Source organism: Balaenoptera acutorostrata, chromosome 14, assembly GCF_949987535.1.
Source record: "Balaenoptera acutorostrata chromosome 14, mBalAcu1.1, whole genome shotgun sequence".
NCBI classification, from domain to species: domain Eukaryota; kingdom Metazoa; phylum Chordata; class Mammalia; order Artiodactyla; family Balaenopteridae; genus Balaenoptera; species Balaenoptera acutorostrata.
In genome coordinates this window covers 82,325,353-82,351,623 of record NC_080077.1, presented here as the reverse complement: position 1 = coordinate 82,351,623, position 26,271 = coordinate 82,325,353, and the positions used below count along the sequence as shown (strand labels likewise).

Genomic DNA, 26,271 nt, shown 5'->3' with positions numbered 1-26,271 from the left:
TTAAAATGAAAAGAAGCCACAAATGACAATGGTATTATTTTAAAGTACTTTACCAGTCATTACTGTTTTGTGTAAAGGGGAGGGAGAAAATGGGGGAATATTTTCACACTAGTGTCCATAAGAACACTAATCAGCTGGTGCAAAAGTATTCTTTTTTTAAATAAACTTTTTGTGTTATAACAGTTTTTTATTTACAGAAAAGTTGGAAAGACAGTACAGAGAGTTCCCCTATATCCTTCACACACCCAGTTTCCCTGTTATTAATGTGTTACATTACTACGGCACATTTGTCACACTAAGAAGCCAACACTGGTACATTACTTTTAACTGAACTCATTTTATTCACATTTGATCTTAGCCAAGAGTCTGCGGAGCTCTTCACATTTTATTCAGAGTTGACTAGTTTTTTCCTATGTCTTTTATGTTCCAGGATACAATCTGGGACATTATATTTAGTGGTCATGTCTCCTTAGCCTTCTCTGCTTTGTGACAGTCTCCGTCTTTGCTTATTTTTGATGACTTTCTTTTGACAAAAGCTATTTTGTCAGGTATCTTGTCTCTTGCTGGATGCTTTTCTCATGATTAAACGGGGGGTGTGCATTTAGGGGAAGGTGACCACAGAGATGAACTTCCATTCTCATGACATCACATGGGTGTACGTTGGGGGTACATGACTTATCACTGGGGTGAGGTTGACCTTCATCACCTGGCTAAGGCAGTGTTTGCCAGGGTTCTTTACTGCCAAATAGAAAAATAACATCTTATTCATAATGTTAATCTATACATGTGCTGTGTAGCAGATATTTGTCACTCTTTTTGGCTGCCTCATTCTCTGAACCTCTTTCCTATAATAAGAAATTTCTCACCTTGTAAGTTCTTGCTTTGCCGGGGCACAAGGCTGAAATGTGCAGCCTTCTTGCAGTAAAAGTGAGGAACTCCTGCTGTAGCAATCACAGGCATTACATCTCTAGTGAGGCAGATGACATGTGGAACCCACTCTAGTGAGGAGATGGCAGAGACACCTAGTTTTAGAGGCAGTATGACACCTTGCTTATTTGTCAAAAAAGGGTAGAATACTGGTCTTGGCTTTGAAAGACCAAGAAACTCATGCTAATGGATTCTTTCTAACCACAGCAAAGAGTTCTTCCACAGTGTATTACTACTTATTTTTTAACAATAGGAAAGTCCTGAAGTTGACAAATAATTTATAGTATAATAAAAAGTAAGTCAGAGCAAAGTCAAGGCTGGTCTCGTGATTGTGTTGTTCTTATGCTCTTGATTCCATTATCTTCCTTGAGTGATAGAGGGAAGTTGTATCTGATGCACATGGGTGTGTATTGTACATGCAAGCATAATCTGGTAGGAATCAAAGTGAGAAATATTTGAACATTTCTGGGCTGTTACACCCTCCTTTATTTGTTTAAAATCTAGTTTTTCAAATAGGCATTTATACTTTTGGACCATATCATATTAGATCATTATCAAATCATCTTTACCAAATAATGCTTCAACTTTTATTGTCTTCCAGTTTTTACGAAAAGTTACTATAAGAATTAGACATATAATTTCCACTTTGACATTTTCCATGTTCTACAACCTTTTTAATGATATAAATACCTCGTTTGTACCTACATAATAAACAATTAAGAATAATCAGATTTGGTTTTCCCTAAATATTTGATACAATTTTTTGCCTCTAATCAAGGGACATTTTTAAATTATTTTGACATAATTATAGATATACAGGAAGTTGCAAATAAATGTACAGGATGGTCTCTACACTTTTCCCCTTAGATTCCCCCAAAGTTAACATATCGTATAACTATAGTACGATAAGGATACCAAGAAATTGACATTGGTACAACCCACAGAGCTTGTTCAGATTTCTCCAATTATGCATGATATCATTTGTGTTTATGTGTATGTATGTGTGTATTGAAGTAAAATTATTAACATTTTAAAGTTTCTCTTTGCTTCACTGAATTGATTATGCTAAGTGATAAACTCCAAAATCTCAGCAGCTTAATGCAATAAGAATTATTTCTCATTCACACAAATGCTGACGTGTGTGTTTCTGGCTGTAGGTCACCTTCTATGTGGTCACTTGAAAACTCAGGCTCCTTCTAGCTTGCTGGTCCATCCTCTCTTAAGTCCTACAGTAGGGTCCATTCATCTTGCAGATGGGGAAAGGCCAGGCATGGAAGCGTTGCACATCTCTGTGGTCCAGATTTCACTGGTCAGGACTCAGTCACCTGACTACTCTCAGTGCAAGGGTGGGTGGGAAACATACTGTAGCTGTACGTCCAGCGGGAAAAGGAAAAAGGTGTTGGTTTCCACTACATTTGGTTCCTTGAGGTTAAGAACCAGGTTTTATGTGTTATCATGTCTTGTTGAAAGTACTGGTTACTGTTTTCAGTATCATTTTCTCTTAATCTGTTTTCAAATTTTCTTTATAAATTTAGTTATCTTAAATTCTCTGTATCTACTTTATCATTTTTTTTTTTTTTGCAAAGGAATGGGAAATGAATAAATTCAGTAAGCTCTAAAGGAGTTAAATAAGTTTTGCAGCATTTCAATTGCAAAAGTCGATTTTTTTTTTAATTTTTCAAATTCTTTTCTTCCTCGTTTTCCGATATGCTAAAAATTAATAATCAAAATTTATACTGTGACTACATGATAAAAAATATTTGGATTAAAAATAAAAACTTTGATCAATGATCCATATATTAGACTACGTAAGAGCCAAATAAAACATAAGAAATATAAAAATAATTTTACTTCTTTTCATAGAAGATTTTATCACAGTAGTTTACATGTGGAATATGGATCATAAAAAGAAAAGTCATTTTCTGTGAATTTTTATGAGGGATATTTTATTTACATAGATTATCTGAAAGTTTCTTTCTAGCTTTGCTGTTAACAGTAATATTGAAAATAGAAGTCTTACAGTATTTCGTTGTTAGCAGTAGTAGTTCTATAACCGAATTCCACTGAACTCTGCAACTCTATGAGTTCAATGAGTCTATCTTTCATCTTTAGGTACATAAACTCTGATGGAGATAATGTAATTTAGCCTCCTTGCAAATCTGCAAAAGGGATTTTACAAGCCCTAATGATCGCAGCATGCTGCAGTGAACGACTGAGCTTAATCATAAGAAAGTGGCCACTTTCCCAACTGTAATTCTTCCAGGAAACTCTCATAATAAAGGAGATAAGAACTTAATTTAAAAAAAAAATCATTGTTCCATGGAAAGTCCTTAAATAAACATGAAAGTCAGTTCTGCTCTTTAGCAATTTTTGTTTCTCAAATCATTATTTCCCCTGTATGGTATTGTGGTCTTTGTTGTTTGAGTTGTTATTAAGCGATTAAGGCACAAGTCTAAGTATCTAGAAATCGGAGAAGAGAGGGAAAACGTGGCATGTTTATAGAAGCATTTCCATCTGAAATTTTATATCAGTTGTGGATTTGTCAGATATATTGAAGGAATACTGAAAAGAAACCCTAAGTTTAATTGGGAAAATCTTCCACGATAGTGTATCTATGTAAATAAGAGGAAGACTCGATGATCTATCTCTGGTAAGAGTAACATCTCGACTATGTATGGTGTAAAACCTGAATCCCTGAAGCACATCAGGCTTTCCTGTTCCTTCCCAGACACTTAACGTTCCTCTTCTTTCTCCCTTTCATCCTTTTCTGGCATGACATATACAGATGTGAATATGGAAATCATCTATGGAGTTTTAAGGGACAAGCAATTCAAGCTGTTTTTCAGAGCAAAAAAATTTCCCACCCAATTTTTCTATACTTTAGTACTTTACAAGTTTTATTAACATTTATTAATATTCTTCAACCTATTTTCCATTTTCATGCCAGAAGCTTGTTCTCAAGGATGCTTTAAAGAAAACTTAAGCAGTTTTCTTCCAGATATATGACATGAATTTGCCATGAGTTAATTTTTAACTAGTAGCTGACAATGGGTATTATGCTATGAAACTGTCATCTGGTCATTTGTCTGTCTTGAGCTATGGGATATATAAATCTTGAAGTATGAGAATTTGCATCCTGCTATTTGAGTGAAAGACTAAAGTTGCAGAACGAGAAGATGGTATTTTATCTTTCGTGCGGACATTTTTGATTTTATGAACTAACTGGGGTGAATTTTACCTTCCTGTTTTGATTTCTCTCCTGGGCCAGATGTCTGCTTCCCATGTTGGCTGATGTGTGTTCAGTGGTTCCAGACTGCTGTTCATTTGAGCCGAGAACAAAATAATTAAGATGAGAAATCTTGTTTAAAAACAGCATATACAATAAAACCAAAAACCAAAAATGTTTGGAATGTTTTCAGTATCTAAGACCATGACAACCCTTTTTTGGGCAGGTAATAATTCATTAGTTATGGTTCTGTTATTTAGTTCATTCACCAGTTTGTCACAACCAAAGAATGAAAAATTGTCATATCTTTCCCCAAACCTACCTTACTTGCTATAATTCCTCTAACAGAAAAGGGGAGTAGAAAAAGAAATTCACAGTTCTCCATAAAAATTACAGTGTTGAATAAATATATGAAAACATGTTCAATATTACCAACAATTACATAATGAAAATTAAATCAGAGTGATAACATTTACCTCTTACCACATCACTAATTTTTTAAAAATACACCAATATCTAGTATGGGAGATACATTCAAATGAGTGCTGGCATATTCAGGGGTGATAATCAAAATATTTTACAAGTAGTACAGTATGTCACTGACCAAAGAATAGCCATCCAACCAATCAGCTCTCTGTTCTGATTGAAGCATAAAGCCTTACACATTTTCTGATGGATAATGTCAAAATAGATCATATTCTTTGACTCAGAAGTTCTTCCATGCATGTGTTAAATCTTTTTGATAAATTTCCACATTACTTTCCAGACACATTTTATCAATTTGCACTTTTATTAGCAGTTAATGAGAATCTGTTTCCTCATATCCGAAATAACACTAGATATTTTAACTTATTTAAAATTTTTTGCCAATACGATAGGTGAAAATACTATTGGTTTGTTTAGCATTTCTTTGGCTATTAATACAGTTGGCTGTTCGTATTTTTTCCTTTGTGTACTGACTGTTCTTGTCCTGTTACTTTTTTATGCTACATGTTGAAACTTTGTTAATTTATGAGTAGAAGAAAAGAGATTTAAATGATTTTTCTTTCATTCACATGGCCATACCCAATTATTTTTCACTGTGGAAACTAGTCTCCTTTAGGACACAGTGTTCTGAATGGAAAACTCAAGAATGGAAGAACATGTTTTGTGACATTTTGGCCAGGAACAAATCACTACATTTAAAAGAGCATGCATTACAACAGAAAGGGGTGGATATTGGCTGATGTGTTGGTGTCATAGTTGCATTTAGTTCTGTAGGCCTGTCTTCTCTGCCTCATGCATTGCTTCACTTTCCCCCTAGCCCCTGCCAATGTGGGACCACCCAAGCTCCTGAATGCAGCTCTTTCTGTAGGACCTTAAGTAAAGCCCAAATTGCAGGGTAGGAGGTCTTTAGCTTGCTGTTTGAGGCATGACTAATTTCTCTGCCATCTCTTTCACTCCACTCAAGTTACCATGTGGAATGCCATTTTGGGTAGGTTGGAAATGGTTCTGGGCTCGTATCATAAAAAGACCCAGACATTTTTTTGTGTACTTTGTGATGGCAGAGAGAAAATAACGAAAGGATTCAGGGTTTGACCTAGAAATCCCATCCAAATTGGTTGGGGTTTCAGGTTTCCTGAGTTGTCATGTCTGGGGGAAACTTGCAAATGGGTTGGTAATGAGGCATTTGAGGGCTGTTGATTTGGGAAATGGATCAAGTTGTCTTGGATACGTGGCATCCCATCTGCTTTTGCATTCTATCTTGCATTTAAAACATAAACCTAGTATTGTGGGGTTATTGATATTTAGCTATGCTATAAATTCTCATAGAAGAGGGTCTAGGAGAAATTTTAGAACCGTGCCTTAATCATGAAAAATATGATAATTATTATATTTTCCTGAGGAATATCCACTTTTTTGACTGAACTGTGTCCACAAGGTTTTCAATATTTGTCTGATTCCTTGTTTGCCAGTGACTGGTCTGTAGAGGGCTTTAAAACTGTATTCATAACAATAAAAGGCAGCTATTATGTTGCAGTAGAAAGAGTTGTCAAAGAGGCTTTAGAAACTTGCTTGCTTCCTGTGCGGCCTCAGGACAGTTACTTGTCTTCTCCAAATCAGTGTCTTCCTATGTAAAAAGGAGATGCATTATCCATAATATCTAACTCACAAGGCTATGATCAGAATCAAATAAAAGACTGAATGTTAAAATGCTAGGTAAAATATCATATGAATGCAAGTTACTATTATCAACTGATAAATAACATGCTACGAGTTAGAAACTTCCATAAATATCTCCTAATGGAATGACCATTTTGACAAAAGTTATGGGAGACACCAAAAGATCATGTGGTGTGTGTTTGTTTTTAATGTGTGTTTGCACGTGTGAAGTACATATTTTCCCTCTTGGATTATTTTATCTATCAATCATTTACTCTTATAATAAAAAAAATTCATTTCAAATTTCTGCTTCCTGAAAACGTTTTTACTTTTTTGAGATAACAAACCCACTGATTTAAATTCTTTTAAAGCTTGAAGTGATCAATGCTATTTTCCTAAAATAAAAAAAAGTTGGAAATAAAATATATCTATGCATATGTATATCTACCTACCTATATGTATATAAGCACATGTACAGAAGTTGAATTACCAAATACGGCAGGTAATCTAAATGGCTAGTATAAAAAGTACATTTTTCAGTCTTGGTTCATTCACTGTGGCCACAGAACTTTCAGTCTTAATGTCACTATCTTATTCAGCACTCCATTTGAAGGAAATGACTTTATGTTTTGGTCTGGTACATCTGGGTCAGATTCTAAATGATTGAAGGATTAGACTACAATTAGGAGGAAATAACTAAGTTTCGATTTCTCTATAAAGGTGTCAGATGGCTTAATATTAGTTTTACAATTCTGTTTCAGTTTGTTTTACCTATGTTTTCTTTGTAGAAAATGTTTCACAATATACTAACACTGAAACATAGAATATGAAATTTCTCCTTCAAGTATCTCAGAGTTGGCTGTTGTACCAACTAATTTACCACATGTAGCCGAGAAACACAGTGTTTCATATCTTACAGATTGAGAAACCAGTGCACAGGCAAGCATTAAAATAAGTTAGTAGGAGGTTAATGTTACTGATTTTACAAACTCAGAGATGAGATCATCAGTGAACTAAAGGAAAGAAAAGGTTAATGTACCCAGCTGATGCTAAAATAGTCGGAAGATCAGGTCACTTGGGCCAAAAAAACCTGATCAGTTCAGTAAATAAAAAAGTTTAACCATTTTGACTGTATTTCCATCAAGAGGGTCCCAAATCTTCCTAGACTTAATTTCCTACTGTTTGTAACAGCTCTGAATTCCTAAATGTGACAATTTGCCTTTGAACAAAGTGGGTAATTGATTATCCTTTTAAAACCTCACATATTAATTAAGCTGCTTCTTCCAGTTGAAATACCCTTCCTTTCTCACAACTTCCGGTTGAAAATTGGCTCACTCTTCAAGCGCCATCTCACATGCCCCAGAACCCCCAACACAATATTATCTTGTTGCCTTTGAAATCTACCCCTTCATAGCCCATAACATGTACCTTCATCAAAATAATTTAAATATTGCTTTCACAATTACTCTTCCCTCTATACTAAGTTCTTGTTGACAAAGACTGTATATTCATCACTCCTGTATCCTTCAGTACAATATATGCTCCAGGCTGATATTGCATATATTGTTTGGTAGATATATTTTAACTTGTACTGAAATATGAAGAATTTATATCTCAGATATATCCCCAAAGCTCCAGGTCTATATTCACATGTATACCATTTAATTTATGATGTAAATGGATAAGAAAGAGGAAGGGGCAAAATCCCAAAGTACAGTTGCCAGCTAGGTCCAGAGTTATAAAGAACTTTTCTGAATTCCAGAAGCTTCTTCTCACATCTCATTGGTCACCTCAAACTGCAATTGATGTTGGGAAATTTATATCTCTAACCAGGTACATTGGTCACCTTGACAATATAGGGGAGAGTAAAGCAACTAGCAGACTCTAACAGAAACAGAAAACTAAAAGAACCTACAGGAGAGCCTATGTGTAAAGTCCAAGATCAATTCAAGCTCAACATGTCCCAAATCCAACTTCCTCTCCTCCTATACTCACTCCTTTTGCTGTGGATCTATCTCTATGAATAATATAGTCAATAATCCTGTCAATCACCCAAACCAAAAATGCTAGAAAAATCCCAGATCCCAATCTCTCGCGCAAACTCTGAGTTCATTCATTTACTGCAGGTTCAGTTTCTCTGCTATCCTTCATATCTGTCCCTACTCACAGTTTCTATTGTCAGTATCCTAGAGAGATGTCTTGATGTTCAGGTAGTAGTCATTTTTATCACCTTCTCAGCTTTTATATCTGCCCTATCTCCCCTTACCCCACTACAACCACCATCATCACCCTTCACTCTCTCCCACCCAGTCCTTGGCCATTCCGGCCCAGTAACTCCCCATTTTCATCTGGATTCCAGAGAATCTGGCGCCACCTTTTATTTTAAAGATAAAGCACATGACCAATCAGCACCTACTATCCTGAACGCAGAGACTGGTTCCCAGACGGTCACATAACCTTAGTCAGTATAAACACTGAAAATCTATGGACTTTCTCTGTGAATTCTGAGACAGTGACACTCTTTTCTGTGTGATACTAATACAGAAGCATGTGGAACTGAGACATGACGGAAGCCATTTGGGGATCATAGATACTTGCCTGTGATGAAACCTACACCAGGAAGTGTAGAAGGAAGAGGCAGAACAAAATCAGGTCCTGATGTCACTGTTGGGCCACTGGATTCACCTCTATCTGGGTGAGCTCAGTCTTTGAATCTTTTAGGAATGGAAGATATTAAATTCTATTTATTGAATAAGCAAGTTTGAATTGGATTTTCTGTTTCTGGCAACCAAAAGCTTCTTATTGATTTAGTCCAGCAATTTCTTGTTTAATTGGAAGAGGAAAGTATGTAGTATATTCAGAAGTCTGTAAGCTATGGTTATCTATTTGGTGCCTTTGAAAATGAAGGCCAGATTTTGAAATAATTGTTATTCTGGAACATTTAAAATAGGAAGGGTGGTATACTGTAGTGTTCTGCTTATCAAGGGACTGCCACATAAGAAGGGTGGCCGTTAGTCCTAGTTGACCTAGGATAGTCCCCAGTTTATGCCTCTTGAAAAAGCATAATTATTAATAGCTCCACATTTCATAATCAAGTGTCCCAATTTGAACAATAAATTAAGTGATCACTGTACTAATAAGGTATCCAAGGCTCAAATAATCGTTTAGTTTGGGTACCAATTACCAAACACATAACAATAATCATCTCTGATTAAAAAGACTGAGAAGACCTTTACCTGGAAGAAGTGTATATGAACCTCTAAATAGTGTTTCTGGCTGCCCCAGCTGTCTCAGCATTCAGCAGTCTCCACACCATTTACCCAGTAGATCACGCCAGCAATATGAAGGAGGAACACATGATTTGAAAGCATCACCACCCCCCTAGTAAAGTAGTTCAGAGGGTTGAAAGTAACTTATCTTCCTGCCAATCGACATTACTATAGTGGTTTTCAAGCGTTTTAAGACTTTTTGTTTGTTTTTAATGCCTTAGACCTTAACTTCTTTTTTTTTATTATTATTTATATTTATTTATTTATTTTTGGCTGTGTTGGGTCTTCGTTTCTGTGCGAGGGCTTTCTCTAGTTGCAGCGAGCGGGGGCCACTCTTCATCACGGTGTGCGGGCCTCTCACTATCGCGGCCTCTCTTGTTGCGGAGCGCAGGCTCCAGACGCGCAGGCTCAGTAGTTGTGGCTCACGGGCCCAGCCGCTCCGTGGCATGTGGGATCTTCCCAGACCAGGGCTCGAACCCGTGTCCCCTGCATTGGCAGGCAGACTCTCAACCACTGCGCCACCAGGGAAGCCCCCAGTAGTAGTCCAGCTTTGCTAAATTTCACCAGCCTCATAGGCAAATGCCAACCTCTCACACGGTGACTTACTTGTGGTTACCTCTTACTCTACACCTAACCAAGCTCTTAGAGCCATGTTTGAACCTCTTGCTACCAAACACCCTTGAGGAATTGGTTTAACAACAGGCAAAGAATTTCTCTAGACCACCCGGGTCCCAGTCAAAGCAATAGAGGCAGTTGGCCAATACAGGCACTTTCCGCAGGCTGGGAAAACAAACAGCCCATAGGATTAAGCTGGGTAGGGGGCACGAGCAGCTAGGACTCATGGAATTTGGATGAATCAAAAAGCACGAGCAAAGACTCCCTGAGAGAGTGAAGCACCTGGGGAAGGGCTGAGGACAAGATGTCTCTGTTCGTCCACTGTCCCCAGCCCTTGGTCATTTTACATTAGTGAGAATGGGAAAATGAAAGAAGGTGTGAAAAGTAAGAGTGGTTCAGTGACTGTCAGGGCTTGAATAGAAGCAGAAATAAATGCCCCTGGTTGTAGAAAGACTAGTCAAGATGGAAATGTAAAGACATTTTTATTAAGTGCTTAAACTGAGTACCTGACTGGAAACCAACAACTAAATTCTTAGTAATTAGAAGATTTATTCGTTTGATCCAATAATCAATGTGCATAATTTTGATAAAAATAATTTCACCTCTCCTTAAAATGGGAACGACTAATCTCATGTGCCATTACAATGGTAGACTGTATTAAAGCCCTGTACAAATCCTCCACATCCAAGAGTGGCTCTGCTCAGTTACTGGATAGGTGTTAACTTAAGAGGGCCAGAGGCTAGACTGAGGTTGGACCCTGCATATTGGGGCTGGAGCCCGGGTTGTGATTTAAATTTCCAGGGGAACCATCAACACCACTTTCTGTGGCCAGAAATGTAATTAACCATTACAAACACACTTGACCCATCTACAATATTAAAGAAAATAATTTGCATTTCTCTACCTTACAAGAGAACGATTCTGTATATGTTCCATTGTATGCAGGAGCATATTGTGCTGGTTTGAAAGAGTATGATGCATACAATTTTCTAGCAATTTTCTTTGTTTCTTTTTACAGCATTGTAAAAAGGTCCAACCCCAGAAATACCACCCAAAGAAGAATCCATGAGTTCTCACAGAGTGGCTGTGTAGCAGGAAGTGAAGAGTAACAAACAACCTACTCGTCAGAAACAGGAAGGGAGACGGGTTGTGGTACCCAAATGAAAGTACAGCTGGGCAGGCCTCTGAGGGCCAGTGGGTGATCTGGAGGAAGAGGAAGCAGGAAGGGTAGTTAGCAGGACACAGGTGGGTGGGGTTCACTATTTAATATTGGCTTTGTGGACATTATACGCACAGACTGGTGGAAAAGGTGTGCTCTGTGGGAATCTGGTTATTTTATTGGTCAAGAAAATGTGTTCCATGAACAAATAGTTCTTGTATTATTTGAATTTAAAATGTAATTGTTAGGTGCCAAGATAGGAATTCTGTGGATCTCTACTGACTATTTTATGTATCAAGTTTGATTATGTTTTATAGGATCAGAGTATGTAATTTTATTGACATCAGTTAAGAAAAGGAGGGCTTCCCTGGTGGCGCAGTGGTTGAGAATCTGCCTGCCAATGCAGGGCACACGGGTTCGAGCCCTGGTCTGGGAAGATCCCACATGCCACGGAGCAACTGGGCCCGTGAGCCACAATTACTGAGCCTGCGCGTCTGGAGCCTGTGCTCCGCAACAAGAGAGGCCGCGATGGTGAGAGGCCCGCGCACCGCGATGAAGAGTGGTCCCCACTTGCCACAACTAGAGAAAGCCCTCGCACAGAAACGAAGACCCAATACAGTCATAAATAAATAAATAAATAAATAAATAAATAAATAAATAAATAAAAAATAATGATATTGCCTGATAAATTCTTGTTCAATAATTGGGATAAATATTAAAAAAAAAAAAAAGAAAAAGAAAAGGAGCTAAAAAGCTTTGCCCATTTTGTCCCCCCAAAAGCAAAATATGTAGAGAACCTAGAAGAATCTGTTATTTCCCTCAATCTCCTAAAAGTAGGGTTTTAAAAGTCTCTTAGACATTGATCAGAACCATGTGGTAAGCGATTGGAGTCTTAGCTCGCTGCCCCAATTCGCTGTCACATACACAGTAGAGGATGTGAGTGCTGAAGCCTCTTAAGGGGTTCATTGTCAGTTTCTCTAAAGGAAGTTACACATGTGTATCAATGGGAGAACAATTAGGCCTTTAATTCCATAAAAGATCCATTCTACACAGAATCAATAATGTAGGCATTGTTCAAGATCTCTGTTCTATTGAGCAGGATTTTTATTTTCCCATTCTGTGAAGTATATCATTATACAGCATTTGATATTTTAATTAGTTCTTCAGACTATGATTCAGGGAGTTTCTGAGGTTTCATTTAGAAATACCAGATATTTGCTATAAGCGACTATGGAAGACTGTGGATGACTATTGAAGTGGAAACAGTAGAATTCTTTTTTCAGGGTAAAGAATAAGCATTTTCTCAATAAAATGTAATAATCAAAAGCAGAATTTAAAGCCTTAGTAGAATGGAAATAATTTCATACAAGACAAATTGTTTATTTGGATTATATAAAATTCCAAGTAAAATAGGTTAACTATAATCTTTTCATATCCATTTTAGACCTTTTTTGGTGAGTGCAAATGGTCACTAGATGATTTTTGACCAAATAAAAATAGATTGGTTTCACTTTTTTAAGCAAAATATAACTGAAGCAAGGTAAATATATATTATTCTAAGCAACTTTTAATATTGAATTCTGTAGGGTTATAGTTCTTTTTTCCTAAGTGTATATTTTATTATATTCTTTGAACTTCCTCTGACATGCACATATAATTCAGTCACTCCTGCTATGCAAGTCTATGTAACATTTTGCATGAGCAGAAAGCAGAGTGATGGAAATGTCTTGTTGCCAGTGTACAAGGACTTTCTAATCATATACTGCCAGGTTACAGGGAGTGCTATATACAAGTCTCAAAATCCACAGGGAAATTGATTTAAGAGTGACTGACATACTGGATACCTGTCAGGTGGCATCACTCTGGCTAGCACGTTCAGTTTGATACATGGGATCTGAAGGAGGCAGAGCAGTACAGGTACTAGAACCTGGGCTTGAAGTCAAAGACTTCAGAGAAGATTACTTAGGAATACACACTTAGTTGCTCACCAGCTGTCTTAACTGGATTAGTTGCTTAACCTCTTGGTCTTATTTTCTTAATTTGCAATGGGGATAATAATGTTTCCTGAATGATTGTTGTAAGTCTTAAATAAAATAAGTTGTTTAAGACATATAGGCTAATCAATAAATCTTATTTCCTTACACGTTTTCTATACCATTTAGCTACAAAAATAGCATAAAACAATGCTCTTTTTTTTTTGGATGTATAGATGATGTACAATATTATATAAGTTACAGGTGTACAATATAGGGATTCACTATTTTAAAAGTTATATTCCATTTATAGTTATTATAAAATATTAGCTATATTTCTCTTATTGTACAATATATCCTTGTAGCTTATTTTATACCTAATAGTTTTTACTTCCTTATTCCCTAACCACTCTATTACCCCTTCCCCCTTCCCTCTCCCCACTGGTAACCTCTAGTTTGTTTTCTATATCTGTGAGTCTGCTTCTTTTTTGTTATATTCACTAGTTTGCTGAATATTTTTGGAGTCCACATATAAGTGATATCATTCAGTATTTGTCTGTCTCTGTCTGGATTTCACTTAGCATAATACCCTCCCAGTCTGTCCATGTTGCTGCAAATGGCAAAATTTCATTCTTTTTTATAGTTGAGTAGTATTTCATTGTATATGTATCACAGCTTCTTTATCAATTCATCTACTGATGGACACTTAGGTTGCTTCCATATCTTGACAATTGTAAATAATGCTGCTATGAACATTGGGGTGCATGTATCTTTTCAAGTTATTTATTTATTAAAAAATAAAATGATGTTCTTTTGTTTCAATCCAGTTGCGAGAAACAGAAGAACATGAAATCATAAAACCATTTGGTGAGGCTACTTGAAGTACCATAAGCAATGTTAATATTAGTTTTTCATCATCTTTCAGATGAGTAGATTTAATTCAAATTACAATAGAAATGCATGCAAAGTAATAAATTCTCATTAAAAGGTAGAAAAAACGCAGATATACCATCTTCTTAGAATTACTATGTGAATTTAATTCAGTTGTTTAAAATGAGGTATTAAAGAAGCCAAGGCTGATTATAAGAACTCAAATGACCTCTCCCCTGATAGCTCTTGAGTCTAAAACTTTAAACCATGGCAGAGAGAGACTTAGAGGAGAACCCTTTAATTATTTGAGACCTCCTTAGTTTTTTATTCCTACATTTTATAACCACCTTTGGCACAGGAATTCTGTGGAAATATTGCCTAGGATATGGATTTTGTGTCAAAGCTCTAAAGAACAAAGTTATATTAGTCAGAATATATAGAAATATTTCTGTCTATCAATGTAGATATTAATCATTATTTGGGGGCTAAGAGAATGTCAGAGGGGCTGAGGGTACCAAGAAAATGGGTGAAGTCCAATATTCCAAATTCTATCACTTTATACATCCAACTGCACCAAATGAGGAGACACAAGCCCCCTCAAGGCAGAGCAGTCTTATGCATCGTGTCTATGCTGCTCTTGCCCATGGAACATGCCCACTGATCTGTTCATCTTTCTCAAAGTCTAGGAAAATAATTTGCATTCACACTATCAAACATGGAAGACTTCATTCATCCACCCTGAAAAACAATACGAGCACCAGATTAAAATTAGAAAACACATTCTGGCCTGCTCCCTATCTCCTTTTCTGTGTTCTCCAGTTCAATAATGTTAGGCAAGAAATAAAGAGCCTTTTCAATAAGTCAGGCACCTGTGCCTTTTTTCCCCTGGTAACTGTGCCCTTGCCCCTTTCTTACAGACATCCTTGTAAGAGCTTTAAGTGCTGTCTCATTTTATCATCCCAACAACTCTATAAAAGATAGACCTTTTACCATGCCCATTTTACAGAGGAAGAAATTGAAACCTAGGGCTAAGTGATTTACCAAAAGCCATACAGCCAGTAAATGGTGGTGCTAGTGTGTGAATCCAAGTTCTATTATTTCAGGGCCATGCTTTTAACCACTAAGTAAATGATAATGTATCCAAATTAGGGCTTTTGTATTTAAAAAATGAGTACATATTCTAGCTCTCCAGCAAATTTATGGCCTTGTTCTTTAGGCCTTACATCTTCAGATGTAAGGATGACTCAGGGCGGATCAACTCTTCTATAGGAAAATTCAATGTGGATCAACTCTTCTATAGGAAAATTCAATTCAGTTTACTTAATTTTGTGCATAATTTGATCCTTACATTTGGCAGAATACTGGTCTCCCAAAGATGGCCAACTCCTAATTCCTGGAACTTGTGATTATGTTAGGCTATATGACAAAGGGGAATAAAGTGCACAGATGCAATTAAGATTGCTAATCAGCTAACATTAAGATAGGGAGATTATTTTGGATTATCCAGGTGAGCTTAAAGTAATCACAAGGGACCTTACAAGTGAAAGAAGGAGGCAGAAGAGAAGGTCAGATTGATGTGATGTGAGAACACGTCCCTCTACTGTTGGCTTTGAAGATGGAGGAAGGTGGCCACAAGCCAAGGAATGCGAGTGACGTCTGGAAGCTAGAAAAGGCAAAGAAACAGGATTTCTCCTGGAGCCAACAGAAGGAGCTTTGCCAACACCTTCATTTCAGCCCAGTGAGACATCTCAGACTTCTGACCTCCAGAACTGAAAGAAAATAAATTTATGTTGTTTTAAGCCACCAAGTTTCTGATAATATGGTACACAGCAATTGTAAACTAACGCAATCCTGAAAACAAATGGGCAAACAAAAATCCCTGAGTTATGTTCATCTATGGAATTGGTGTAAAAGAATTTACCAAGTGGGCAAGGGAATGCTTTCAGAGGCCTGACGCAGACTCCAGTGTTACAGCATCTTATCTTACTCTTGCCTTCACAGCTCTCCCCGAGCCTCAACACACATTTAACCAAATAGGAAGTACGTGTTTGGATTGCCTGTGACTTAATTTAATCTTAATCTAACCTTTCTTCTTATTAATTAGCAACAGTACAGAAGATCTCTCTTACCAATGGGCTTCCTCAAGCCAAGATTCATTCCCTTGAGAATAAGAATTCACTGAGTATAGTAATTAAGGAAAATCAGCTACTCTCACCAATCGTATATTCCATAGGAAACTTATCATATACATCTTGTCTATCATTATTTCAGTAAAAAACTATGAATCAATGCATTGTAGCTGAGCTATTTATACTGAAAACAAAGGTTATAATCACTTTATGGTCTTCAGACTATACACATGACTAAAATCTGAAAATTTTATTAAATTGTGAATTATTATAAATATCCTAATGCCTCACGTCAGACACAGAAACTTAATAATAAGCTGTTTCACAGAATAATCTCATTTAAATCACAATATTGTAATTGTATACAGGAAGGGTCAGCAAAAAACTGCTCTCGGAACAAAATCTGGCATACCACCTGACGTTGAAAATAAAGTTTTATAGGAACACAGCCACATGTGCTTGTTTACATATTCTCTAGAGCTGCTTTCACACAGCAGTAGCAGAGTTGAGTCATGGTGACAGTGGTTGTATGTCCCACAAAGCCTAAAATACTTACAATCTGACCCTTTATAGAAAAGGTTTTCAGACCCTTGCAATACAGACAAAACAATCGCACAGATATTGTCTTATTTTTAACCTTAAACATTTAGTTATAATTTAGAGTGTGATTGAGGCTAATTCCTCTAACTTCCCATGTTTAAAAATCACTTAAAAATTCACAAATATCAAGAAAATTAGAAGTGCAAGATATTGACCAATGGTTTGCTAGTTTTCATGAAAAATCACCCTAACCATAGAATTAACATGCTGGATTAAGAAATGTTCTTTGGCTAGTTTATACGTAAGCCTCTGGGAGAGCACGAAATGACCAGTAAGGAAAGAGGCAGAAGTGGGTTCTTTCTACTCCAAGAAAAACTCCATTGTCATCTGCATGTCACTGGGAAAAACTTTTGTGAACATACATGCCAATTAACAAAAAGATGGGCTGAAGAAGAAACTCAAAAAAGGAAAGGGGCTATTGAAATAGAAGGATGATAGTACCATTAATACAACTGAAAATATAAAAATATATTTTAAACTATGCTTAATGTAATAATAATCCAGTGAAGATAGCCAGGTTACATAGCTTGAAATTATAAAGTAGAGAGATGGAAAAAGTAATAGAGTGTTGAATAGTATTGATATATGCAGTAGTCAAAATTATATTTGTTGTTGATAATTTGAAAAATATGGATAAAAGCTTATTTCTCAAAAACTTAAACATTACTATTACATAATTTAAAATATTACGTATATATGATTATCATGGAAGAAGATTAAAGTAACTAAGTCATAATTAATATAGAAAAATCAGAAGTCAAAAAAAATGGCAAGTGAGTTTTATAATTCAGACTGCCCGAAAATGCACTAGGCATTTGTCTGTTATAACCTTAAGCTCTTAATATTGTTTAAATAAATGCGGACAAAGAATGATTTCATACATAAAAATATATGACAAATAAATTACCAAAGAGAAAATTTAAATATTTATAAATCCAAAATATGTTTTTTTGAGAAAAAACTAGCAATGAGATAGAAAAATTAATGAAAGTTATAATAAAATTAAGAAAAATAGAAAACAGGAGAAACACAACACAAAAGCAGAAAGGAGAATGTGAAGGTATCAGCAGTTACAGAGATTTGTTAAGTGTAAGGAAAGCCAGGTAATGGCTTTTGCTCATTAATTTGAAGAGATGCACAAAGTAGACAAGTATATTAAAAGTAAAAATTACTAAAAATTAGTCAAAATAAGCAAAATCAGAAAAAAAGGAAGTAGAGATAATCTAATAAAGATAGAAATAATCATGTAAATAATTGAAAAAGTTTTCAAAGAGTTACATATAAAAATAACTCCAGGGCTTCCCTGGTGGCACAGTGGTTGAGAGTCCGCCTGCCAATGCAGGGGACACGGGTTCGAGCCCTGGTCTGGGAGGATCCCACATGCCGCGGAGCAGCTGGGCCCGTGAGCCACAACTACTGAGCTTGTGCGTCTGGAGCCTGTGCTCCGCAACAAGAGAGGCCGCGACAGTGAGAGGCCCGCGGACCGCGATGAAGAGTGGCCCCCGCTCTCCACAACTGGAGAAAGCCCTCGCGCAGAAACGAAGAGCCAACACACCCAAAAATAAATAAGTAAATAAATACATTTAAAAAAAAAAAATAACTCCAGGTTCATCAGAGGACATACTTTCAAATTTAAATATAATAAAATGTTCCAAATGATTAAAAACAATGCACAGCCACTGATTCAATCAATCATTCGTGAATCAGCATTACCATTATACTAAAAGCTGACAATAGCACAAAAAAAATTACAGAGCAATTATACTTGTGTGATACATCAATTCTAGATAAATACTTAATAGGCATATTTCTATAGTTCTTAGAAAGAAGTATTCACTCTAATAAAATAGAATTTATTCCAGGAGTTAAAGGATGGTATAATATTACAAAAATTATTAGTATAGTATATCATTATCAATAGATTAGAGAAGAATAGATACATGATAATATCAATAGTTTTTTTTTAAATAGTTTTTTATGTGTTTTGTGATTAAATGTAATGCCAGTTCATTATTTGAAAAAAGCAAAACTAGATAAAGTAGGAATAGAAAGCTCCATACCTAATATAATACAAAGTATCTTAAAGTAATAGCCAGATTCATACTTAATTAGAGATAGACAACTGCTTCCCAAATTGCCATTCTTTGGTGCACAAGTCTCACACGCTGTTTTCTTAAACAAAGGAGACTACTTGATCAATAATTTTGGGAAAGGTAGCCTTTTCTTGGTGCTGTACTTTAAAGTAATTAAAGATTCCAAGAAGTGTCAGTAAATAGATCAGACTGTCTTGTTTAAACCAAGATTTTTCAACTTAAGGGACCAGAGAATCCATTTTTTTAGGATTCCGTTAATTATATTCCACAGAACATGCTTTGGAAAATACTTCACCAGATACATACTTACTGGTACATGAGTGAGAAATAAAGTTCTCTTGTATTTAACTCTCTCTACGTGAGGCTATTTGGTACTGAAGTTTACTATATTACTGAGAAGAGTTGCTGGTTCTATTGTCTTTACATATATCCCAAACCTGCTTAATAGTTTTCATTTCCTGCCACAGCCTTTGTTCTAGTCTCTATCATGCTTTACCTGAATTGCTGTGAACACCTCTAACGCATCTTCTTGTTCCCACTCCTGTTTCTCTACAATCTGTTTTCCACAACGCAAGTAGAGAAGTTTTTTTTTTTTTTTTAATTGGGAATCAGGTCACATCTGTTACGGGTTGAATTATATCACCCCAAATTCATATGTTGAAGTCCTAACCTCCAGGACCTCAGAACGTGTCTGTATTGGAGGTAGGACTTTTAAAGAAGTAATTAAGGTAAAATAAGGTCATATGGGTCAGTACAACTGGTGTCTTTGCAAGAGGAGATTAAGACACAGACAGGCACAGAGGAAAGACCATGAGAAGATGTTGAAAAAAGATAGTCATCTACAAGTCAAGGAGAGAGGCCCTCAGAAGAAATCAACCCTGCCAACACTTTGATTTGGACTTCTAGCCTCCAGAATTGTGAGGAATTAAATTTCTGTTGCTTAAGCCGTGCAGTTTGTGGTGCTTTGTAATGGCAGCCTTAGCAAACTAATAAAATGTCCATGTCTTGTTTAAATATTTCAACAACTAAATGCAATCTGAAACTTCTTCCTCGGGCATAGAAGCTGCTGCATTATCTGGCCCTCTCTCATCCTACTCTTCTTATCTCTTCCTGCTTTTGTTAATTCACCTCCAGCAACACTGCCTTTATTTCCTTCATTAAATATAGTAAAATCCTTCCTGCATCAGGTCATTTGCACTTGCCCTTCCCCCAGTCTAGAAAGCTCTTCCCATTGATCTTATGTGACAGATCTTTCTTATCGTTCAGAATTCAGCTTAAATGTTACCTTCTCAGAGGGGCCTTCCTGGCCACTTTTTCTAATGTTCTCCACACTCACATGACAATAACTTTTAATTTTCTTCCCCTGATTAATTTTCTTCATAGGATTCCTCAGTTCTGAAATGCTCTTGTGCATTTATAATTTAAGCTCTACATCAGCAGAGACATCTGTTTATCACTGTCTATCTGGAGACTGTAATTGTTACCAGCCCATTGCAACCACGAAAAACTATATTTGTTAAATGTAGTATCGAGTGCTCTTGAGAGCATTTTTGATCATTGCTCATCAGGATATAAATTGGTACCATCTTTGTGAAAAGCAATTTCCCATTATGTCTGAAAAGCTTAATGATGTTCATATCTGTTTAATCTAGTAATCTCCTCGTAGGAAAATAATTTAAAAAATCAGAGAAGGGAGCAAAGATGCTATAGAATTATATATAATACTAATACATATTATATATGTACACATATATAATATGTATTAGTATTATATATATATAAAATATGGTATACTGCGTTATATACAATAACAAAATTAGAAACATCTTAATTGTCCAACAATGGGGAATAATTAAATGAATCATTATATCACACAAATGACAATATTCATTCCATCTTGTTTTGGTAATTATACTTCCCCAAATCTCTCCCCATAAGAGATTAGGTGTTCCTTATTCTCTTAGTCACAGGATAGACATTTGACCCAAGCTACGCCAATGGAGTCTTTCCGTCAAATTTGAATATTTTCAGATCGATGGAAAGAAGAATGAGATAGTCATAGTTTATTCATTTCATTGCAGGTCCTTAAGGTTCCCCTAGCTTGCCTGGCTCCTGCCGCGGATGAGACCATGCTGGGTCTACTGTTCTGCCTTCTGGTTGTCAAAATATTTAATTACTTCTGTTGGGGCTTAGGGCAGGCCAGCCCAAAACATGCAAAAGCAGTATATCGATTATTTTGAATTAAGATGACTTAAGAAACACCCAATGCAAGAGGGACACTTTGACCCTCCTTGCTGTGTCCCTGAAAGCAGCAAACAAATCTCCCATACCCTTGTTGCCAGAGATAGGGTATTTGGGGCCAAGAAGCCTACATAAACATACTTTGTTACTTCTTTACTAATTTACTATTCCAAGCCCAAACTCTTGTTTAGATTCTTTATTAATTAAGGACCCTAAGTTTCTTTGTCCAGTCAATTCCTCACAAATTTATTGTTTTTTCATCTAAAAAGTATACAAGCTGCCTGCTTTGGCCACTTTTGGGGTCTTATTTCTCTGAGACCTCCATGTGAGCAAATTAAATTTTTTTCTCCTTTTGATCTGTCTTGTGTCAATTTAATTATTACACCAGCCAAAAGAACTCAAGAAAGGTAGGGGGAAATTTCCCCCTCCCTGACACTTCCGTACTTGTTTGTGAACAGCCATTGCCCCTGAGAGTCCTTCATTTCCCCCCAACTCAGCCTTTCCTCCAGGACCCCGTGGATGGCCCCAAAATTGGGCAAATAACGGCGTAATACCTAGCCCAGCAGCTCCATGGCTGACGTGGATTCTGAAAGATACAGTGTCCCATGCCATTCAGGTTTTTAAATATTTTGAATATGATTTCTTCTTCTTGTCCTGAGTCCCTCTGATCTTGTATGTTCATGCATATCTTTAATTTTATATTTGCTATGTTAATTCAGTATTTGTGGCTGACAAAAGAACTTTATTTGATGTGCTCTAAGTTTTGTTTTCAACTAAATCATGTTTGAAAAGTCGGAAAATTCTTAATGTTAAGTTAAAAAATAAGCATACAGAACTATACGATGCCCACATTTATTTAAAATATATTTTGAAATATTGCCACTTATAAAATATTGAGATGCATACATACATACAATATATGCCAAATACAACAAAATCTTATAACGGTCATTCTTTGGTATTGGAGTTCACAGGAGATATTTATTTTTTCTTCAAAAATGTCTGCATCTGTGTGTGTGTGTGTATGTGTGTATGCTTTGATTCACTTTGTTGTATAGCAGAAGCTAACACAACATTGTAAAACAATTATACTCCAATAAAGATGTATAAAGATAAATAAATAAATAAATAAAATTAGTTAGGATGGACGATAGCTCCTTCAGGAGGTTTCCCTGTATCAGGTACTGTTGCAGGTAAATTTACATCCTTATAATTAATGATTACAGTATGTGTTTTCAACCTCTGTCTAGATGAGGATTAATTAAATGATTTCCTTAGGATCACAGGTTATAAAGAGTTGAATGGAATGGAAAGCTATGTACTCTCACACCTATCTCTTCCATTAAACCACCTTGCCTAATGAATGTGTGAGGTTTCCTGGATTAGAGCTACAAATGATTCTCTGTTACTATTTTAATTGCACACGTTGATCTTCTCCACCTCACGAGTCTGTTCCATATTTATCAAATTCACGATGTGTAATTCCTGCTGACTGTGCTGATAAGCTGACTTGATGTTAATTTACATAGTCTTACAAGATGATAAATAACACGGTTACCCACTTTTTAGAGGTTATGCCCATTCTCAATTTACACAGTTGTTTAGGAAAAAATAGTCCTTCAGCTGTCACTGGCCTTCTCTGTATTACTGGAATGTACCCGGGGACAGTCTCTACCTAGGGGGCATGGTAACACAAATGCATTTGATTTTAAAGGCAAAAACTGGGAGACATGGAGGTATTATCATAGGTAGTTTTTAGCTAGGTTTCTTTTGGATGAATGCTTTGAAAAATACCACATGCCATAAAATTCTGGAAAAAAAAAATCTCACTTCACAATGCTGAATTCGGTTTACAAACCAGCAGACAGAAAGAGTTATGTTCAACAGGCAAGCCTTCTGGTGACCCACAGCTAGCGCTGGGCCTGGCTCCACATTTAACACAAGGAAGAAATGTCTTTTGGATGCCTCACTCCCCAGCATGGAAGGTACTGAAGATCATCTGCCAGGTGTGTAGATTAAATGGTGCACAAGAACATTATTGAAAAGTATATTATGAAACTTTCTGAACTTCTTTTCCAGAGGAAAAAATGCTCAAGTTATTGTAAATAAATGTATTTTGAAGTGTCTTGCAGTTACATTATACATTAGTAGCCTTAGCAAGTTCACAGTTTGATAATAGGTACAAATTACTTGGGGCCATGTGCCTACCTCTGGCCAATTGAATGTATGTAGCATTGCACGTGGCCTCTGAACTTGTCCCTGAGATTCTCTGCTGGTGATCTCTCTCCCCTCATCTCCAGGCCAGACTCAGAGCGGCCAATGGAGTATTTGGAGCAGCCAATATGTGGAAGGGCCCTGGGTCCCTGAATCACCTTGTTGGCCACCTGACAAATAATTAATTGACATGAATGAGAAACAAACTCGATTGTGACAATAAATACACACACATATAAAAATATAAGGATATTTTATACATCCGTAATATATAAAAATGCCCATAATGTCTATAATAAAATAAGGAACTCTACAAATGCCATAAGAAAAAGAAACATCCTACGGGACCTGAATGAAGAGGAAATCCATCTAGCGTGACTGTAACCCAGGAGAGGCACTCTTTTCTAGGAAGCATTCTCTGACAGCTCATTCTGGACCAGAACCTCGCATTTGACCCTATGTGAAGCCCACTAGGCTTGCTGGTCTGACCCCCCAGCTACACAGTCAGCTCCGCATGGCAGGGCTGTATCTTATTTATCTCCGAGTACCTAGTACTTGCTTAGTGCCAGAGACGCAGCAGTCTCAGCAAATGTCTCTTTAAGGAGTGATATATGAAAATGAGAAACACTTCATGGTTAGAGAGAGCAGTAGAGATGAAATCTGTTGGATAATAGAATTTTGATGAGTGGAGACTGCGACGAGGAGGATGGTTCAAAGTAAACAACCTGAGCAAAGGGCAGAGCAAACAGCATGCGCAAAGGGCATAGAAGCAGGTAAGCAACACTCTATGATATAAGACAGGTTTGAGGACTGTAGATATAACAGGAAAGGAGTCTTTGGTATTTCACTTCTATATAGAAATTTATACTGCCTCGTGATTATTAGCAGGATGAGTCCAAACTTTTGTCTACTGGTACTTGCTTCCATCTTTAATACATGTATGGCTGTTAGTGTGTGTATGTAAATTTAGATAAAAAGCAGAGAGAACATAGATAACATTCTAGAATATAAAACCATGTAAAATTACAGTTTCCAAATGACAGTGACATCTTTGTGTAGAAAACAAAGTTGATGAACATTTTAGTAACACTAACTTCCTACTCTGATAATTGACAAATAAGAAAAATGCAAAATGAAGTATCCTAATGGTATTGTAGATATCAAAATAATTTACCAATAAGATTAACATTTCGTTAAATAGCTTGCTTTTTACTAATAAATCATGTAAAATCACGTATTTGTTCAAAGTATATTTTTATTAAGTGTGTCGTATGAGTCAGGCCCCATTCAGGCTGCTAGTTACGCACTGGAAATACAATAAACATGGTCCCGTCTTGTTTGGGAATTATAGTATGGTGGGGTAAATTGGGAAGGAAATAAATTGTGGAAAATGATAGATCACAATGAGTACTATGAAAAAAAGCAACAGAGTGCAGAGTTATGAAATAACTGCGGGGACTGCTTGGATAGAATCAGTAGAAAGGGCTTTCTGACAAGGCAACATTTAAGATAAGACATGTGAGGCAAAGATCCAGGCAGGTAGAATGGGGAGGTGTGTTCTAAGCCGAGTGGCTCACAGATGACATTTATCTCAGCTATTGATCAGAGTATCTGCCCTTTCTTCTTTCCTTCCCCAAATATTTGGCGTGTGGCTCTACTAGATAAGTCAATGTGCTTAGTGCTTAAAGAGATAGAAAGTGGACCAGACATATTTCTTATCTTCAGGAAGCTTAGAGTCATGGAGGGATTGTAAATTTGAAGTTGTGACTGACGGGTGGAATGCTGCAGCCAGCTTCTACTGACTTGTCAGAGCTGCTTGTGAAATATTTCAGAATGCTGCAAGCTGGTTGTTACGTAGTTAGTAACTTGAAATTGACCATGGCAAGAGTATTGACACTACAATAATTGGCAATTACTGCAAATTAGGGTGTTTTTCCCTCCAGAGGGTTGGTGGTTAAATATTTATCAATACTCCACTGGTCATGAGAAAAACTGACTTAGAGGAGGAACAGGGACTGTTCCCTGTCTCTGGTCTCTATGGTATGCAACTATCAGCTGTTTAAATGGGGTATGACTTTAAAAGAGCCAAGAAAGTATTAGGTTATAGCTCCATCTCGATTTAATGCAAAGTGCTTTCAGCAGCAATTAGGGTTGGAAACATGAGACTGTAAACTTGATAAGATCACAGACAATATGGCTCTTATTCTCCACTCACCCTCAGCATCCACCGTACCTGTGACCATGGCTCACCTGTGTTTGCTCTCCCAGACACTCTGCCCGTCACACGCTCCATCTGTCGCATCCGTCTGTCCTTCTTACAAGTATGGTATAATATCTCCCATCCTGGGGAAAAAAAATGCTTCCTTTACTGCATGGGCTCATCCTTCCGTAGCTCCATTTCTTCATCTCTCGTTCTCCAGAGAGTATTTTGTTCTCTGTCCCAAAGTCCTTATTTCGTATTCTCTTTCGAATCAGCTACAGGCAGCTTCTGTCTCCACCACTTCACTAAACTGTTCCTGGGGAGGGCATGAGTACAAAGGGTGATTTCAGTCTTCGTCTTCCTCAGTCTTGCAGGGGAATTGGGCACAGACGGTGACTCATGCTTCTTCAAATACTTGCTGTGTGAGAGGCACGTTCTCCCCATTCTTCCCCAGCTCAACGCCCACTCCTGAGTCTCCGCGGCTATATGCTCATCCAGATGCCGAATCCCAAACTCAGCTGTTCTCCAGGGTTCAGTCATCGAAAATCGTTCTTCTCTGTTTACTTTCGCTGGTATCTATGGGTTGATGACTCTAAAAAAAAGCCCTTCCATA

At 36.8% G+C, this 26,271-nt stretch overlaps 1 long non-coding RNA gene across 1 annotated transcript; it reads right to left on the bottom strand.

Annotated features, from left to right (window-relative positions):
• Positions 1 to 1,439: 1,439 nt before the first annotated feature.
• On the bottom strand, positions 1,440 to 26,055 carry LOC130704708 (uncharacterized). Its single transcript, XR_009005143.1, has 3 exons — positions 25,709 to 26,055; positions 23,453 to 23,628; positions 1,440 to 6,263 (listed from the first exon to the last, which is right to left on the bottom strand). It is a non-coding gene; the product is annotated as an uncharacterized LOC130704708 (long non-coding RNA).
• Between the last annotated feature and the right edge of the window lie 216 nt (positions 26,056 to 26,271).